The following is a 6,362-nucleotide window of genomic DNA, read 5'->3' as shown; positions in this document are numbered from 1 at the left end:
CACTACCATGGTTAATTGACTTTATTTGATTGCCGCGATCGCTCTTATCTGACCGCGACCACAGTAACTGAGGCTCATTCCTGCTCTAAGTCTTCATCTACACTTTCTTACTTCTTTTTGATTATTTTCAGCTCCAATCCACATCTTTCCATCTCATCAACTATGTGCTTGCAAAATGTGGATATTAGTGCATTCAATCAAAATTATATCTCATTTATTCATTAAAAACATAGTAAAGTGCATGAATATTGAGAGCGAATGAGTGGTAAAATTACCACTCATCAACACCCCTAACTAAAAGCTTTGCTTGTCCTCAAGAAACACTACCTCCTACCATGAGCCAACAATTATCTATGACTAAAATTCATGTCTTAAAGATCACAAGGACTTCAAGCTTAGTCACTACCACAAGTAGCTCAATGCACACGGGCTATGCTATTTTCACTAAACCCCCTCATCATAAGATACAATATCCAAGGATGAACAAGACTTCAAAGACCAACCAAGAAACAAAAACTAATACTCTAGAAGTAAATCCCTTTTGACCATAACTAAGCTATACTCTATTTACCTCATTACTCGGCAGGTGACAAAATCACCCACCTCAACTTGTTCATATGCCACCCTCACAAGAAAGAGAATTCCATACACCAAGCTACCAAATATTCAACAAGGAATTTTAAGTGCAAAAGATCTTTCCCTCACAAAAGAAATCTCTATGTTAACAAGTGTCATACCATAGGCTTGCCCCAATTTTCAATCGCCACTATAAAGAAAGTAAATGGTTGGAGATCTCAAAGGACTTTTTAAGCTTGTGACATAGGTTCGAGTTAGGGTAGGATCATTTGGGACAACATGGCTACACTCTTCCTTGAACATCTACATCGCACTATTTAATTCACCTTTTTGACTGTGGGCCACTCCTCTTCATTTTCTCTTTTTTCTTATGCCTACTTTTGGCTACCTTTGTTCACCCATTTTCTTTCATTTTTTTTCTTGCAACTTTCATGCAATTAATTCCTTTGTTGGAACCTCTTTTTTTTATTCATTTGTTTCCAATGATTAGGAACTTAGGCATATTACTACAATTTCATAGACCCAAACTTACTTTCATCAATCTTCCCCACCCCAGCTTAGGGTTTTAGCCTCAAGTTACTTTTTTGAGTTCAAAGAAGGTACGGTTCAAAAGAGAGATAAAAATAATGGATCACGACTTGTAATGTGTTTGCCAAAGAAAGGTTCAAAGGCTCAAAATGGGTAACTAAGGATTATATTCATGCACGGGTAAGATTTTTAGGCTAGAGTGGGTTTCCAATACCAAAAGATCGCCTAAGATCACTTGTCCAATCACATACAATCAAAACTAGCCTTGAGAGACTAATGAGGCAAGTTCTAGATAACACAAGTATACAAGAGATGAGTACAAAAATCTCACCACACATGACATGCAAAAACTCACCAAGGAGACTCAATTGCCCCTCCCGTGAGAGACAAAATTAGAGTATTTATCATTATTTACAAGTCAAGAACTTGTGGAGTCACAAAAAGAAAAGAAGTTTTGTTACGAAGTTTCTCACATCCATGCCCTTAATATTTGAAAATTCTTGGACAAAGGGGGTTGCTTATTTAGCATTTGAACCATGCTCAATTTGCTAGGTTATGGCTACAACCAAGTCCTTAGTCTCACATTTCAGCTCAAAATGGGCAAACCAACTATATGGCTACTCAGACTTCACTAATGGCGCAAAATGTGACCCCAAATTTATAATTTTACAATGCCATGGTACTCAAAATTCCCCTGAATCTATAACTCAAAAACCCAAACATGATGTTTTACCCTTAAGAATGTCGTCAGTCAATCTATGTTAGGGCAAAGCTCATCATGCATCACCAAAATCAAAATAAAACTAAAGTAAAAAGAAAACTAGAAATAACACCACATAATAATCCATGAAAATCATGGGCACCATCAGAGTGACCCAAATATAGAATTTTAAAAACAAAACAAAATAGTATCCAAAATGTCATCTTAAAATACAATAAGATAAAATATCCAAAAACGTATCAAAATAGTACAAATTTAGGGGCACCCCCAAGGAAAAGGAATGCAGTGTCCACACTGCATGTGCAATAAAGCAAGAGTAAGAGAGGTCTCCCTAAATATGCATCAAGAGCTGCTCTCTCCCACTGACTCTACACTATCACCATCAGTATCATCAGCAGGGGCCTCATCCTCACTATCCAACCTTGGTGAAGCTAGTTGATAATTGGGTTTGAGAACCTTGAAGATGCCCTTTACCCCCTTCTATAGATTCTTGAAGAATTTATCTCTTTTCTTCTCTCTCTTCAACATCTTCTCATATGACTCCTTGAAGTCCTTGTGTGACATAGCTAAGGCTGAATAGGCTTTTTTTCAATTTGGAATCTATGGCTCACTGCTTCTTATACTTCTTTTGATATTTCTCATAATCTGACTAAGATACATATAAGTGAAGAGCAGTGGAGGACTCTCTCGATCCCTAAGGTAGTCTGGACAAAAACTCCCTCACCACTTGCATCTGACTAGAGATGTCATTAAAGACGGTGGATGATGAGGGTCTACAAGAATTTATGTCCTCCTGGGTTAACTTGCTTGAGTCCACCTTCCTCTTCTTGCTCTTACCTGGAGCATCCTCACCTCTAAACTTGAGCGGGAAGATGTGGAGGCCTAGGAGCACCCAGGTATCTGTAGTATATTCCTCTACCTGTGCCCTCTTGCATAGCTCTGTGATAAGGGAAGGGAGGAAAAGATGTGTACCTCTACAATTCCTAAAGTACCTCCACTCTGAGTGCACAATCTCGCCCATATTCACAGCGATGCTAGATAGGATACTGGACACCATACGAGTTTGCATGTCTATGATAATGGTCATATGAGTGCATAGAGATACCCTACAGCAGATGATGCTCAGCCAAAGCCTGGCCTCAGTTGTGAAATCATTCATCAAAATGACTCTCTTAGTGGTAGCCCAGGGATCCTCTTTATTAGGACATAAAATATTTACCATCCAGGTCCCTGGCTCGCATCCCCTTGCATTAAACTTTCCAATGTCAACATTTGGGAGCCCATACACCTTATTTATCCGCTTTGTTCCAAAGTTCACTTGCTTTCCCTAAATTATCATCACTAGGTTTGTGAAAGAAACTATGCTTAGGTTAGCATAGAATTCACGTACCTAATGCTAATTAGCAACACAAGGTTCCAGTTCAAAGCACATTCACTTGGTCTGAGTGAGTATGGTATGAAAGCTTGGGAACTTTTCCTCTACCTTGTCTAAGCTGATACCCCTTTCAGGGAGTAACTTAGTCCCTGGCAAATCCGCATAGTAGAGGTTCTAGCATTGTTCGGCCATGAATCTGAAGTTGTCAAACTCTTCCATATTTGAGTCTTAGAACCAGTAAATAATTCAACTCAGACCATCATTAGCATTATCATACCAAAATCATGCTAGATTAAATAGATAAACTCTTGTGGCAGTGTTATGGAAGGTTTTAAGGGTAGAAATTTTGGTTTCTGTAGCCACTGCCCTCAGGTGTGGTGATCGTGGAGTAGTGACCACGATCAGGGCCATCAGGGCTGTGATCGCGGTACCTGAGACCAGATTTGATAGTTTTTCACATTAGTCAAAACACACAATTTTATCCCCAGATTTGTGTTATACTATGCATATAAACACCATGACTAAGAAAGTTGAGCCTAGATATTTTGATTATACCCCAAAACTCAAATATTTTAACACAAAATTCATAGGGGCATTGAATCGAACACATGCTGTACACGATAGTTTCAACAAGTTAACGCCTAAATTTGGGTACTCAAGACTTCCCCATTAACGTGTACATCAACTACAACAGCTAATAACCACAATATTCATAAATAACCATGCATTTTACAATGAAAAAATTATTCCAGACCTTTCTTAAACAACAAGTTCTAAGCATGCAATTATATCAAAATCTAGAAAGTTGAGACAACTTACCAAATTAAAGGATGCAAGGGGTTGAGAAGACACTTGGAAATACAACACAAAGCCAAAAATTTGAGAGGATTTTGAAAAAGAGGCATGTGGGGAAATAGCATTCAGATGGTTTTTTTAAATCTAATTGGACTGCAATCGAGTCCTTGTTAGGCGATCTCGATCATGCGGGCTTCGCAATCGTGGTGGCACGAACACGTTCATGGTAACTAAAACGAAAAATTGGGGCTCTTGCACTTCTTGTTTAGTCCAAACTTGCCAATTTCACATATTTCTCTTGTCAAGTTCAATCAATATTCCTCCTAGTGATACTTTTACTTGGATTATGCATGCATAGAAAAAAAACAAAAATCTACCCTATTATGCATAAATAAAAGGATACGGGCCATTTTTTGCGGCATGATAGGGTGTCTCCCATCGAGCGCTTAGTTTAATGTCATGGCACGATGCCTCCTCCACCTCATTTTGTATTTCTACTTAGAAGATTTGAATCTCCATCCCATCTTTCATTCAATATGCAATGAGCGGCAGAGGGACAAAAGATTCAAATCTTCCAAGATGAAACTTAGAAGATGTGAGAAAATGATGAAGAAGCTTATATCTCTCCATTTTGAAGACTTGAACCTTTTACCCAAATTCACATCAAACTTTTGGAATGGTCCCTTAGGTAAAAGTGAGCACATAAATAGGCCACTAGTTGCACATCGGGAATTAAGTTACTTGACCTTTGATGGTGGGGGTTCTATGTGCACTTCCAAAATGTCAAATTCCAAAATGTAGGGATAACATGCCTCTTCCCCATAATCCATCATTTGCCCAAACGGATGGATTCTTATCATACCCTCTAAGCATAACGTTAAAAAATGGTTTGACTGAGGACTCTCCCCTAGTTTCAAAGTTACATCCTTGATAGCACCTTCACCCCAAAATGAACTAGAGTCATCATAAGAGATTAGTTTTGATTCTTTTTTTGACTCTAGTGCCATTTCTTTTATCCAAGCTTCTTCTTCCTTATTTGATTTGGTAGATTGGGATATCACTAAGGATTCTTCGCTACCAAGCCCATCATCATAGGTTAGTTTCTCTTCTTGATCAACCTCCTCTTGGGAAATGTGTAGGTAGTGATATTTGCAGGATTTGTTTCCTTGCCCATTTTATCTATATTGACCATTTCCCTTCCCAATGCCTCATGGGATTGATGTATGTTTTGTGTATTCTCCCCTATTGTAGTTATCCAATCCAAGATAGTTTAAAGCATTACTTCAAGACTAGTGGATTTGGTATGTTACTCTTCCTTTTCCTCATCCTAAGACCTATCAAACTCATAAAAAGAACTAGAAACTCAGTTAGCATAATAGGGGGAGGGGGTATTTGAGAAATCACTCTAATGTCTATCTCGACTACCACACAAAGAACAACCATACTCCCAATAGAATTGAGAGGGTGATTTTGTTTCTCTCTGAGGAGCATACTTACAATCTCTCCTGAAGTAGGGTCCATCAATATATGGACATGGATCGTCAAGATAGGACTTCCAACTACCAAAATCATATTTTTTGGAAGATGCCATAAATAAAAGTAAAGTAAAATGAAAATCTACCTAACACAGAAAAAAATCACAAAAAATCTTTACAAGCTTGAATTCAAACAAGTAAGCTAAAATACCAAACTAACTTAATACGCCAAATTATTCACCGGCAACTGTGCTATTTTTGGAAATGCTCAACTTACACGTCAATTTAAGTACAAAGTGATCGTCGTCAATATATTTATCCAATATTGGAGTTAGGATCGAATCCATGAGGAACAATGTGAGTGGAAATCAAGTTAATTTGAAATAATGGATACTTGTTAAATTCAAACCAATATTACACAAAGATAAAAATGGGGGAGATAAGTATCAGCACTAATGTTTCTTTTTGAGTTTTTATAGTATAAATTTGGGCTATGAATAATTAGAATTTTATCAATTAGGCACGGATCTTGGGATTATGTATTACTAAGGGAAGTGACACGTGTATACTAATAGTTAACTTCATTATTAGTAGGTAAAATATGTGTAGGTTTGGTTATAGGTTTTGATGCTAGTCTTTCAACAAAACACTAAAATTTTACCCATTGATTCTATCGAATACCTAATGGATGTGTTCAACAATTGGTAACCAAACCTCAATTTAAGCATCCCTGTCTCTAGGATAATACCCATGGTATACTTAACTTCATAACTACCCTTATGTCTAAGATAGTGATAGATTAGCAAACTACACACATAATTGTCTATCATTGATTTGGTCTTCATATCCCTCTTTCAAGGATGATATGGATCCCTAAAGTTCACCCAAAACC

This window comes from Capsicum annuum, chromosome 9, assembly GCF_002878395.1.
Source record: "Capsicum annuum cultivar UCD-10X-F1 chromosome 9, UCD10Xv1.1, whole genome shotgun sequence".
In the NCBI taxonomy this organism is placed as follows: domain Eukaryota; kingdom Viridiplantae; phylum Streptophyta; class Magnoliopsida; order Solanales; family Solanaceae; genus Capsicum; species Capsicum annuum.
The sequence above is the reverse complement of the archived record's forward strand: the minus strand, read 5'-3'. Positions refer to the sequence as shown.